The following is a 12,993-nucleotide window of genomic DNA, read 5'->3' as shown; positions in this document are numbered from 1 at the left end:
ATTCTTGTATTTTATTACTGTGATTAGGGGAAAAACATGGAGAGCATGAGCACAGAATATTCTTCAAGAAGTTGTTAACACAAATGCTTTCTAAAATCATATACTAATATTTACAAAAATCAAGGGAAATATTCTAAAATGTTTTGTATATTATAGAAGTCAGTGTGAAGTAATGCATTTCCTAAATCGGGTCTTTTTTTCTCTTTTCCACTGCTTTTGAATCATGCACCCGTTTACAGGATGCATATTACCAACCAAGACAGATTCTTCCTAATTCCAGTTTCTGATGGGGTTGTGTTGATCACACTAACTTTCTTAGCGTGAGTGTTAAGAGGGTGTCTTAACAAGTTGTATGAAAAGGGGCATTTCTGCTGATTAAATGAAAGCTAGTCTCTCTTTGTATAGAAATGAGATGAAAGGCTTAGTCTAGAATTAGAGAGATCAGTAGTGGCATCAAGGTGAATGGTGGGAGCCTGTTTTCACCTCTGGGATGTGTTAAAAACAAATAGAAAACTAGAAAATCTTAAACAGTTTTGGGGATTCTCAGATTTCTAAGGAAGAGACATTCTGCTTTTAAAACAATCTCCTTAATCCATCTACTCCATGTCTCAATCTATAAAGAGTTTATAGAATTTATAATGACACATTTGAAAACTAGCTAAGACAACATAAATCAACAGTGACAGCAAACATTTCTTAATAAGGAAGATTGGACAGGAGATATTTCCACTGTAGAAACAGACTATTTGGAGTTTTGTCATTACAAAACTGACATTAGACTTTGTGGACTTTTGGCTTGGATTTTATTTTGCTTTTGGTTGTTTGTTTTGGAACTCACTATGTATCTCTGGCTAACCCAAAACTGTTGTAGACTGGCTTTGAATTCAAAAAGATTCCCCTGCTTCCTGAGTGCTGAGATCAAAGGCACATGTCATCAAGTCTGACTCCAGTCAGACCTTTCACTTTAGCTTCATAATGACCAAGGTTATTAGAAATATAATTCTTATGTGACTAGAATAATTCTAATGTGATTAGAATAATTCTTTTTTTAATGAGAAAAGTGATGATTTAATTAATACAGTTTCTTTTTTTATTTAATTATTTTTATTGAGAAAAGGAAGAAAAAAAAACAAGTTTCCACCTCCTCCCAGCCTCCCATTTCCCTCCCTCTCCTCCCACCCTTCTCCTCTTCCTCCCATCCTTCTCCCCCTCCTCCCACTCTTCTCCCCCTCCCTCTCCAGCCCAAAGAGCAGTCAGGGTTCCCTGCCCTGTGGTAAGTCCTAGGTCCTCCCCCCTCTGTCCATATCTAGGAAGGTAATTCTTATGTGATTAGAACTCTCAGAAGAAGCGATGGTGATGATAATCCTCATTGTCATCATCACTGTCTGTCATCATCATGGTGGCTGTAGTAGAAGAAGCTGTTGCAAGTGTTGACCATATTTAAGATTTAGGAAGGGTATATACAAAAGAAACTTTAAATCTTCGGACTACCACATAGTTTCCCTATCTCAAATTACTGCTACCATTTCTTTTTTGTTTTCATGAATTCAGTTTCAAGTGATTCCTTTCAGACTTTATTTAAAAACAAACAAACAAATAAATATTTAAAGCTTCATTAGATTGTGAATTAGGCTTCATGACATTTTCAGACATTTTTTTTGTCTTCTACTTCTTCCTTTTCGCTCTACCCTCTCTTGTGGTCTCTCACCCCTGTAGCCTCATTTTGACACCACATGAGACATTTTGACTCTTCCCTTTCTTTTTCCCATCTCAGTTTGTTATCTAGCATTATTCTTTATATCCACTCTCACAAGCTCTTATTTCTATACATTGAAACATTAAAGATTAGAATCCACATATGAGAGAAAAACCAATGGTACTTCTCAATGTTGGTGAGACTTTGGGGAAAGAAGAGCAGTCGCCCAATGCTAGCGAAAGTGTAATCAATTACAACCCCTAAGCATTGGATGACCCTAAAAAAATAGTTACCACAGGACCCAACTACCCACCATGAGAATGTGCCCATAGGACTCTGCTTCGTTCTACAGAGGGACTTGCATGTCTAATATTATTGATAGGCTAGTCACAGTAAGAAAATAGAGTCATCTTGTCCAGCAACAGAAGAATGGAGAATGAAAGGGAGGCATATATGCAAAATATGATTTCACTCAGTGTGAAATGTGAAGGAAAGCAGATGTAACTGAACCTGAACTTGCAATAATTGTGCTCTGTTGTCTGTCTCTCAAGTACCGTCATTACTGTGATAGCTACTAGTGTTCTGTGGTTGAAAATAAAGTTGAGCACAACATTCATTATGGTAGATGCAAGTGATAAAATAAGATGAGACCTTTATGTTTTTGTCATGTAAGAAGGATTTTATGAAATGGACAATGAGTCAACCTTCATATAAGAAAAAGCTTCAAATAGTCATGTTTGAAATCACATTGGATTTTGAGGTAGTCATTTTCAGGTGGTCACCTGGCTCAGCACTTTTATTAGGAGGCTCATCTCACTATCCACCTCATCCATTTGGATGCTGTTTTAGAGTGTGCATGTCCTTTAAAGTTGATTGGTTTCCCTGAATTTGATTTTTAAGCAATATAATTAACCACCGTGTCTTTTAGAGCGGGTCACTTTCAGTCTGCAGTATCTATTCTCTATTCCCACTTCTTATTCTTCACTGTCACATTTTTCTTAAGTGTGGTTGTGAAATTTATGTAACTGCAGGGCTGGGTCTCAACACCCAGATTTAATGAAAGATTATTTTAGATTTTTCTGAGATTTTTTTGGGTGGGGGTGAGATCAACATTTCAAGGTCTGAAATTTGTGTAAAGTGCATCATTCTCCATAGTAAAGGTGGAGTTTTTCCAACTAGATGAATACCTGGTTAGACCAGAGGACTGACCTCTGCCAAAAGCATCCTGGTAGCAAATGGATTGTGGTACTTGAGCAACAGCCTTGGCTATTCTTTTGTGTCCAGCATGCTTGCCCTCCCTCTAGGTTTGGGTACAGCAAACTCCTTAATCCTGTGAGTCACTGTTTAAACTAAATCTCTCTCATCACACAACTACAGACATTTATTGATTTTCTGATTTGCTGGAGAACTTGGACTAAAGAAAATGTGATGTGCTTTCTAGAGTCTTGTTTCCCTGGTGTGAACATGAACTCTGAGAAGAATTTCACTTGAGACATTGGTGGGAATATTTCCTCAGTGACAATAGGAGACATGGAAAGGAAGATCCTCTCTTTGCTCTCAACTTGGTTGGATGTTTCAGACACCAGAAATAATGCTGTGCAATTTAAATAATGGGAGGAGGTATTGGAAGGAGTGATGGCAATACGCTTGGATGGCTATAACAGGATGCTAAGAACTCTGGGTATCTAAGTGATGATGTTCCTTAGATAAGGATATCTAAGATCCTGAAGCTCAAAACTTCTTGACATAGAAGATAACTAATAACTGTACAGCTTAAATTAAGTCTAGTTAGGTGTCAATTTTATTTCCTGTGAACATTCCTAATGGATGGTTTTGACTATAACAGATGTTACCAGGAAGTTGAATTAATGGAGCTCCTGTGTGTGGTTAGTAGGTATTGATTATTAGAGCAGGTTACAGTGTCACAAAAACATGAGTCCTAGTGTTTGACATTGGAGCAAACATTAGGGAAGAGCGAATACTATAAGGTACCTGAAGAGGGTAGAATTGGTATAAAGAGGCAAATAGTCATCCTCTATTGGTTGTCCCACTTGAAAATTAAGCCCCTGTACTATATTTTTAATAAATAAGTGAAAAATTGTGAATTTTTCTGTGAAATTTCATGATTTTTAATATTAATGTGATATTTAATGTATTTATACCTCAACATTTGGATTTTGAAATAAACCATAAATGCTACAGTATGTACATGAATTCTGAGAAGTGGGACTGACCATGCAACCCATGAAATATTTCTAGTTGTGTTAAAAGAGCTTACTAAACTAATAACAGTTTTATAAACTGAATATGGTGATATGCTATAACACATTATAGCCATATTAAGCTGTAGTAGGAGACTGCTCATTCATTCCCAAATGCCCAGACCCAAAGAGTCACACAGAAATTATATTGATTACCACACTGCTTGGCCAATAGTTTAGACACATTTCTGGCTAACTCTTATATCTTAAATGAACCCATTTCTATTAGTTTGTGTATTTGTGTATTAGGCTCTGTTCTACTGGTGGTCCAGTGTCTTCTCCATACGCAGTTACATGACATCTCCCTGACTCTACCTACTCTCTTTATTTCTTTTAGACTCACTATATTCTGCCCTGCCATAGGTTGAAGCAGCTTCTTTATTAACCAAATGTAGTAAAACATATTCACAGTATACCATACAGAGGGGAATCACATATCACCTCACGTTTTCTAACTAAAAAGGAGGGATTCAACTTTAACACAATAAATTATTAATACAAAACAGTTATCAAGCAAAAACTATAGTTACAATATTTAGTCCATTTATATTTAGGAATTAAGGAAAATATTCTCTATCCTATCTTTGTGAGTCTAATGTTCTATCTATGATTTTTTATCATAACTAAGGAAAACTATAACTATAGATATCTGTCTTCAAGTCTTCAAAGACCCCAGAATATCACATACTTTATTAAATGAAAACAAACATTTATAAACAATCATTTTGGGAATTTGGGCATAGTTTTTGAGATTACTTCTTGTTGATGGTTGGGCAAAGTATTCTTAGGGTTCATGGAGACTTATCAGAGGGTCTTGTTTTATCAAACCATATTAGCCTGGAAGGAATCCACAGGTTCTCATCTACTGTGGAAACAAAAGTAGAACATCTTTTCCAAAGCAACATATCCTACAACCCAAATTTTGAAGTAAAGATACTTTTCTGTTGGTTTAACTGAGCAGCCCCCAGAATCAAATGTCTCTCTGTAGTCAAAAATCAAAGAAACCACAATAATATGCATAATTCAGACTATTTGTGATATTCCATCTCTACATGACTTTTTTCCTCTATTACTTATCAATATTTATTTTATTATCTTTATTCCTTTAATCTATGACTTTTTGTACATTTTTTCCTCTCTGTCTTAAGCCCATGTACATTTATCCAACACTTAACCCATAAAGAGTTCTTTTTCATCTAAATCTGTCTTTATTGCATATCTTTAATCATTTTCTGACCAGGAGAACCTTTTTAAAAAAAAATGCTAATTGGTCATGGCAAGGAACAACTCTGTGGCCTTGCCTGTTTGCTCAGACAGGTCCAACATGGTGGTCATACTCACCACCCTCCCCAGGTCTAGGGTCACAGCAGGTCTATGTTGCCATTAAGAAATTTTTAACACATTGTTCACAGACCCCATTTATGTGCTCCATACCAGCACAAACCAGGAAGCTGGTTCTTAAAGGAGCCTCACAATTTCTGCTGCTAATGCTGAATCAGGAGGTCTTCTCTTAAAGGAATTGTGTCTCTGCTTGCCTCTAGTAAATAGAGCCCACCCAAGAAAATGCTGCCACTAAGAATCCATGCTTAACTCTGTTCTTTTGTGTCTATAATTCCTTCCTAAGCTATCTTGAGTTTTATATGGATATAGTTGGCCCCACATTGGGTGGCATTTTGTAGTATGAGACTGCCACCCAGACCCAAATAATCACACGGAAACTATATTAATTACAATTAATTACAAAAGCTGCTTGGTAACTAGCTTAGGCATATTCCTGGCTAACTCTTATATCTTAAGTGAACCCATTTCTATTAATCTGTGTATGCCATGAGGCTTTGCCCTATCAGTAAGGTTCAGGCATTATAGCATCTTTCTTCTTTGGCAGCTACATGCCATCTCCCTGAGTCTGCCTTTTCTGTGTATATCTCTTCCAGCTGTATTCTACCCTTCCATAGGCTAAAGCAGCTTCTTTATTAGCCATAGATACTAAATCATATTCATAGCATACTGAAATGGATCCCACATCATTAAACAAATATCACAAATAACCAAAGCTAGTACATTGCCATATAGAAGAAGACAAGTATTGTTTTCTAGGCCACAGATTTTCTAAGCCCATGACAAAGATGTTTTGATTATTTCATTTTGATTTGTGTGTATCTCTTTTTTAGCTCTTGGTTGATTATGCCGAATTATATGAGTTAATTTTTTATCTCAGAACGAATACATGTTAAGGAAAATCAAAGTTTTTTGTTGAATGTCTGCAGAAAATTCAGTGTCTAACAGATATTTTTAAAATATCTGAAAGAAAAGTGAAGTATAATAATCCAAACCTTGAGTTTTGGTGCTGGACTGAAGAAACTGAATCAGTTCAGTCTTTGCTAAATGTGGAGTTCTCATCAGCTCAAGAAGCCTTTGATCTTCTCCTCTTTACTATAGGTGTTTAATGACCATTTTTCCAAAGTGACCTGTTTGAAATTGGACTATTTAAAAGAGCATTGTCTTGCCTTAAAATTAGTTACAGTTACATTTATGGTTAGAAACTTTTTTGAGGTCCTAGATTCAGTATGGGTGGAAAATTTTGAGCGTAATTAAATCCAAGTTTAAAATTCTGATGCAGAATTCCTCAGCTGACAGTTTCAAACCAGAGCATTTAGGCTTGTTAAAAATTGATTTTTACACAGCTAAGAAGTTGATTTATTTTTGTTCCCTTTTACCACTTTTTCAAAATGGAATGAAAATGAAGTGTTATATGAAATTCATGCAGGACATCAGTTCTATATTTTGGCAACTCTGATTCCTTTGGTTATTTGAATATGATATAGTGATCCTATATTGCTGTGGTTTCAAAAAGTTAAGTTTCTTCTGTTTGAGATATAAAACATGTTAGAACTCATTGACAGGGTGCCTACACACCATATTGATTTTATAATTTGCTTCTTAAATTAAGGTTTAGCATGATATGCTTCAGCATCACTAATGTTGGCTATTGTTAGGTCAAGTCAATATATTTTCTTAGTAGTTATTATCACACATTTTTTGATACTGTGTCATAAGTCTCCTCTTTTGTTAAATTACCTAAAACACAGACTTAGTTTCATTTTCAGCAAAAGTATATGTTGATTATAATCTATTCACTTTTTAGAGGCTGTTTCTTTTTATTTTATGTTTACGAGTATTTGCCTGAAGGCATATTTGTGCAGTATATGCATGTAGTGCCAGTGGTGGCCAGAAGTTGTTAGATTCTGTGGGAGTAAAGTTATAGAATGTTATGAGCAACCATTTGGGGTGTTGTAAAAGCAGTCTGAGCTCTTAACCTTCAAGACCTCTCTTCAGGCCCTCACACTTTCTTGTCTTGTTATGAGAATTAATTGTTTATATTTTGGGATCATTGTTCTCATTTGCTGCACATCTGTTTAAAGATTGTTTAATTTTACAACGTGAACTCTTTATAATGTAATTTAAGATATTTAGGTATTAAGAATTACAAGTCAATAGTAATCCATGTTTTTCCTACTTGACATTTTGGTTAGTCAAATTCTCTAAATGCACAGAGATTGTATCCCACATAGATAGGTAATTTTTAAACACTTCAAAGAAATGTAGAATATGGCATTTAAATAACTCACAATTCTGTTGAAACAAGACACAATTGCTCCTGAAAGCACTGATCTATTCCCAAGAGAATTTGGGCACTTTGGGCAAAGAACTGCCTTTGCATTGACTCCTGACAAAATGCACGCTATCTAAACTGGACAAGTAGTACACAAGGAAAAACAAGTTCTGAACCTTTCCAAGAAAGGGTAGGACAGTTTTTTGAATATTCCTGCCTCTGAAAATGATCTTTTAAATACTCTAGGCCTTATCCAAAGTTGGTTGCCACAACGTTGCAAATAAAATTTTGGGTGATTGTGCTGTCTTTGTCATTTCTTGCTCCTTTTCAAAGTTGCTTATTTGCACTTCCTGATTACTCAGGTAATATTATATTCCTTCTTAGGTCTTTGATGGAGTTGAAGACTAGATTTTCATAGTTACTTTCTTCTTATAACTTAGTTAAGATATTTTAGTACAAGACTTAGACTACTTCAGATAGGATGACTATTGAAATAATCTCTGTTATTTGCTAATTACCTTAGATTAGACATTTAACATGTGCTCCTTGCTTAATGTTGTTTATGCTGGTTGTAGTTCTATTTTTGTGTATATTTTTGCCTTTTCTTTTTCTGGGAAATACTTGATATTTGTTCTTATTATGTATATAATTTTGTTTTAGGTTTAGCACCCTCTTACTTAGACAAAAGGAGGATGTGTTGTGGGAATTCATATATCCAATAGCCTTTTAGATACCAGCCAATTAGGTCATGGTCTGAGGTACTGTAAGCACAGACAGGAAGCAGGCTTGACCTATTTTTCCTATGCTTGGTTGATGGTCTGAGTTTGGTTCACAGATGCCAGCCCACGGAACAGAGGAATACAACAGCTCTCTTATTTTGAGTGTTCCTCAGTAAACATTTGTTATCCTTTATTATGGGCTCTCATGGACTTTTCTTTAATTATGCAGCATTATGATAGCAATCCTGCTGAAAAAAAAATTCTTTAAAAGCCACTGACACATGGAATTCTGGTCTCTGTGTTCTGTTTGTGGGACCAAGGAGAGTACTACCAGCATAGGAAATGCCACATATGGGCAGGCACTTGGAGTCTGAGATAGATTCTCTATTGGGAATTTGAACTGAAAACTGAAAAATCATTTAGAAGGGGGGCTAAAATTGAAAACCTCTGGGAGAAAGAATTAGAATAAGAATATTTACAAATCAAACAGCAGGAGGCAAAATTCTGAGCATGTGCCTGCTACAGAGTAGAAACGATGCTGTCTGTTGGTAGCTGTGTGAATAGGCACAGACAGGAGTGCAGTTGGCAATTAATCAAGTTAAGACAGCACCAGAACACAGTTGATAACATTCTGTCATTTCATTTTTACCTTGTTAGGCACCAAATATGCACTAGTACTGTATCTTTGAAGTTAGCATCTCACTCATGTCAATGGATTTCTCTATTACTTTATTTCTTGTCCTAAAGGGGGACCAAATGCAATATATTTGAGACAAAAAATAATTTTTAAGTAAAATTTATTTTTATCCCTGTAGTATTTTAATGTGAGCACTGAATTGAATACTGGGCATAATGATCAGAGGTAAATTACATATCAGAATAGTTCATTTACTTTTCCCAACCATTGGTATCATCTACTAATGTCAACAGATGTGTGTAAGCCCTTGTTCCATCTGCTTAACATAATAAGTATCAACTGGAAATAAAGAAATCTATTAATCCATAAGCATACAATAATGGATACTCAAAAACACTGAGGCATTGTTTTTTTTCTCTTATTGAATTTGAGTCATATTTTGATAATATGCCTATATTTTAGACTGTCATGTTCTTCTTAAAACAATTATATTTTCTATTGAATAATATAGTACTATATTGCATCAAAAAAATTCAAATGATTAATAGTATGAAAAAAATGGAAATTGTGACTGGAAGAAAAACTTCATTGAATGAATTAAGAAAGTTTTCTCTTTTCTTTCTGTATTTCACATGTAATAATGTTATCTTTCAAAAAGTCAGTTGAAAGAGGTTGCTTCTGTAGACTTCTGGTGTCATATTAACTGTTTGAAAATGTGAAGAAGGCAAACCATACACTAGAGATGTGTTTGAAGGGTTGATCTTCACAGCTAAGAAGAAATAGTGGCTTTTACCTTCCTTATTTTATTGCACAGGGCAGAGGCAAGCGTGGCTGTTGTTGAGCACCAAGCGCTGCTGAGATTTGCTGTAATCACACAAACAAACAGGCTTAAGCTTTTGGAATGACCTTTCAAAGGGCAGGCATTCAATTTTGACAAATATAACCAACAGCAGGCTTGATGTGAAAATGTAAAATTTTAAAACCCTATAATTAGGCAGCTTATTTTAAAAACAGGCGATGAGAGGCACAGGTGGCTCATACATTAAAAGCTAGGCAGAATTGCAGAACGAGTAAAAAACTAACAACGGCAAGCAGCAAGGTGCTTTCACAGACTGGCTATAAATCGCCATCCTTTGTTCATTCACCATTTGTTGGAAATAAGAAATAAAAAGCTGTCAGTCTTTCCTTTCAAGAAGCTTTTTGCCTAACGAACGTGATAGATCTTATTTCACGAAGGCAAATATATGTTCTAATGGACCTTTGCTCCAAGAACTTAATTGCACAGGAGTATGGACCAAGTATTGACACATTACTTTTTTCGAAAGTCTTATGCACATATGCAAACACAGATGTAAATTGCTGTACTGCTGCTCATACCAACACTCCCACTCCCATTATGTCCCGACAAGTTACAAACAACTAATGTCCTGGAACGCGGCATTTGTTTCTCGTAGTGGCCATCACATTCAACTCTCAGACTCATAGTGTGATGATATTGAAGCAAGTAAGATATTTGTTTTCCTTGTTCCTGCTTTCCCGTTTTTGAAAATTTCCTGCATGAATACAATGTACTTGATCACATTCATCTTCTATGACTCTCTCCTGTCTCCTTCCAAACTCTACAGAATTTCCAAACTAGTCCCCATTTTGCTTCCAGTTCTCTCTTTCCTTTTTGGAATAGGTCTGTGCAGGTAGCCCTAGCTGTTATATGCTCTTGATTGCTGTTGTTTGTATACTGAAGACAGTGTTTCACAGAACTTCCTCTGTTTTCCAAGTCTTATAATCTTCCTCCTCTTTCTTCTGTGATGTTCCCTGGGCCTCAGGTCAGGTGATACCGATGTCCAATTCAGAATTCAGTATATAAGGGTCATATATTCTTAGGACTTTGACTAGTTAGAAATCTCCTTATTACTTTTCTCCCACCACAAAAAGATGCTTCTCTGAGTACAGATGAGAGCAGCACTAGTGGATATATAAACATATATTCTTTTTAAATAAAATTATTTTATATGCTGGTGTGTGGCATAAGGTGTCAGACCCCTAGGAACTGGAGCTACAGACAGCTGTGAACTGCCATGTGGGTGGTGGGAATTGAACCCAGACCTCTGAAAGAGCAGCTAGTATTTTTAACAATGGAGCCATCTCTCCAGCCCCAAACATCTATACTTAAAAGGCTGTTAACTACAAGACCATTTAACCAAATGAAAATAGTAGGTTGCCTTGTCCCCAAGGGCCTGTGAATATCCAAGTCATTTGCCCACAATTATACTATCCTTCTTGTGGAGAGGAGCCCAAGTTCAATCAGTGTGCAGTTGGTTTTTTCCAAAACAGCTATACCACTGTTAACCAGTGGGTTAATCTTTTGTGTAGATCTCTTATAGCATGAAATATCCCTGAATAGATAAGACAACTACTAGTACTTTCTGACTCCATGATAGCCAGGCGGCAAGAAGGGAGTTCCAGCTCAGTTGCATGCGTACTCTATATCTCCAATCCAAAATATGTGGTGTCTTCAGCAATAGAGTATTACCATCCAGCTTTTGTGGGGGGCCAAGAATACTGATAATAGTTTGTACTGTTATGGAAGCTTCTCTTGACTTTCTAGCCAATAACTCATAAGAAGATATTCTGTACCTGCCCTTGGGATTTAGGTTTAAAGCTTATATAGCTTCTGGGAGGAGAAATATACAACCACACAGGTTACTTCTATTCAAATGATATTAATTTAATTGCATTTTGTGGTTAACTTATAAAGTAGTGATATTTTTCATACATCATTTCCTGCCCCTATTCATCTATTTTTCACTAACAACTGGGCTTGATAATTTTGTTGGAGTATTTCTTAAGAAATCACATGGTATTTTCCTCATGAACAAGATGGCTAGAGATTAAAGATAAGGAAGAATGGGAGAGTATGAGATTTAAATATGTGTTCCATAAAATGTTCTTTCTTCTCTTGCCTAGATTGTTTTTCTATGGTGGTTATTTATTTCCTTATTTTTTTCTGATATTTTCTTCCCCAGATGATGAGTCAAAAGTTATTAGAGAAATAGTATGCTTTTGAAATGTGTGTGTGTGTGTGTGTGTGTATTTGTGTATGTTGGGGACATGTCTGTGCCACAGTTCCATGTGAAGTTCAGAATACAACCGTTGGGTGTAAGTTCTTTTTTCTTCGATCATGTCATACAGGAGATCAAACTCAGGCCATCAAACTTGGAGGCAAGTATCTTTACATACTGAGCCAGCAAGATAGCCCAGACCTCAATGATGTGTTTGATTATCGTTAACTTTGGATTCTCCTTCATGAAAGTTGTAGTCTAAATAAAGAAAGGACTGTATAATTTTCTTATCTGAGAGGTTGAACTTAACCCTAATTAAAAAAAAGACCCTATTTTTTTTTTCTGAACAAGAACACAGAAGGGTTCTCCTCAGATACCTACCAACAACAAATTGGGATTTTATGAATGTCCTGGACATTTGGTTGTTGTCCTTCATAGGTAGATAGTTTTTTGCTAGCATGTGAGGCTATCAATAGGAAGTTAATCTGTTTGATCTCTTAAAGTGAATGATTTCAAGGACACCTGCTTATGTGGAACACTATTCTGTATCAAATTGCTTTTATTAACTTATTTTATAAATTGAAAGACTCAGTAGCATAGAAAGTTTAATGACTTTCCAACACCACTCAGCAAGTCACTGTCAAGATAAAGTAGACTTCTGAAACTGAATGAAATGCTTAACAATCAGGTAATTGTGCCAGCGCATTTTATGCTCTGGCCTCTTATGGGCTCCATTATATTTTGTGTGGTTGCTTGCTTCTTTCAGCTGGCCACACTTCAAAAGCACCAGCACTCGGGAGCAGTAGCTCTGGGAGTGGCACCATCAACCGTATTTGGCTCATCAATGACCTGGAGACCATGGCGCTGTACAGTAGTCCATCCATACAAATGTGCCTGTGATTGACCCACAAAATGCACTCCCTCAGTGAGGGCTGCTATTCAGCTGATTGAATGAGTTAAATGGCCAGAAGTCGTAATGTGTGTCTAGACATCTACACTCTATTTTTC

Source organism: Microtus oregoni, unplaced genomic scaffold, assembly GCF_018167655.1.
Source record: "Microtus oregoni isolate MIOR12 unplaced genomic scaffold, Mior012 000038F_ref0000394, whole genome shotgun sequence".
Lineage (NCBI taxonomy): Eukaryota > Metazoa > Chordata > Mammalia > Rodentia > Cricetidae > Microtus > Microtus oregoni.
This window is presented reverse-complemented; position numbering follows the sequence as displayed.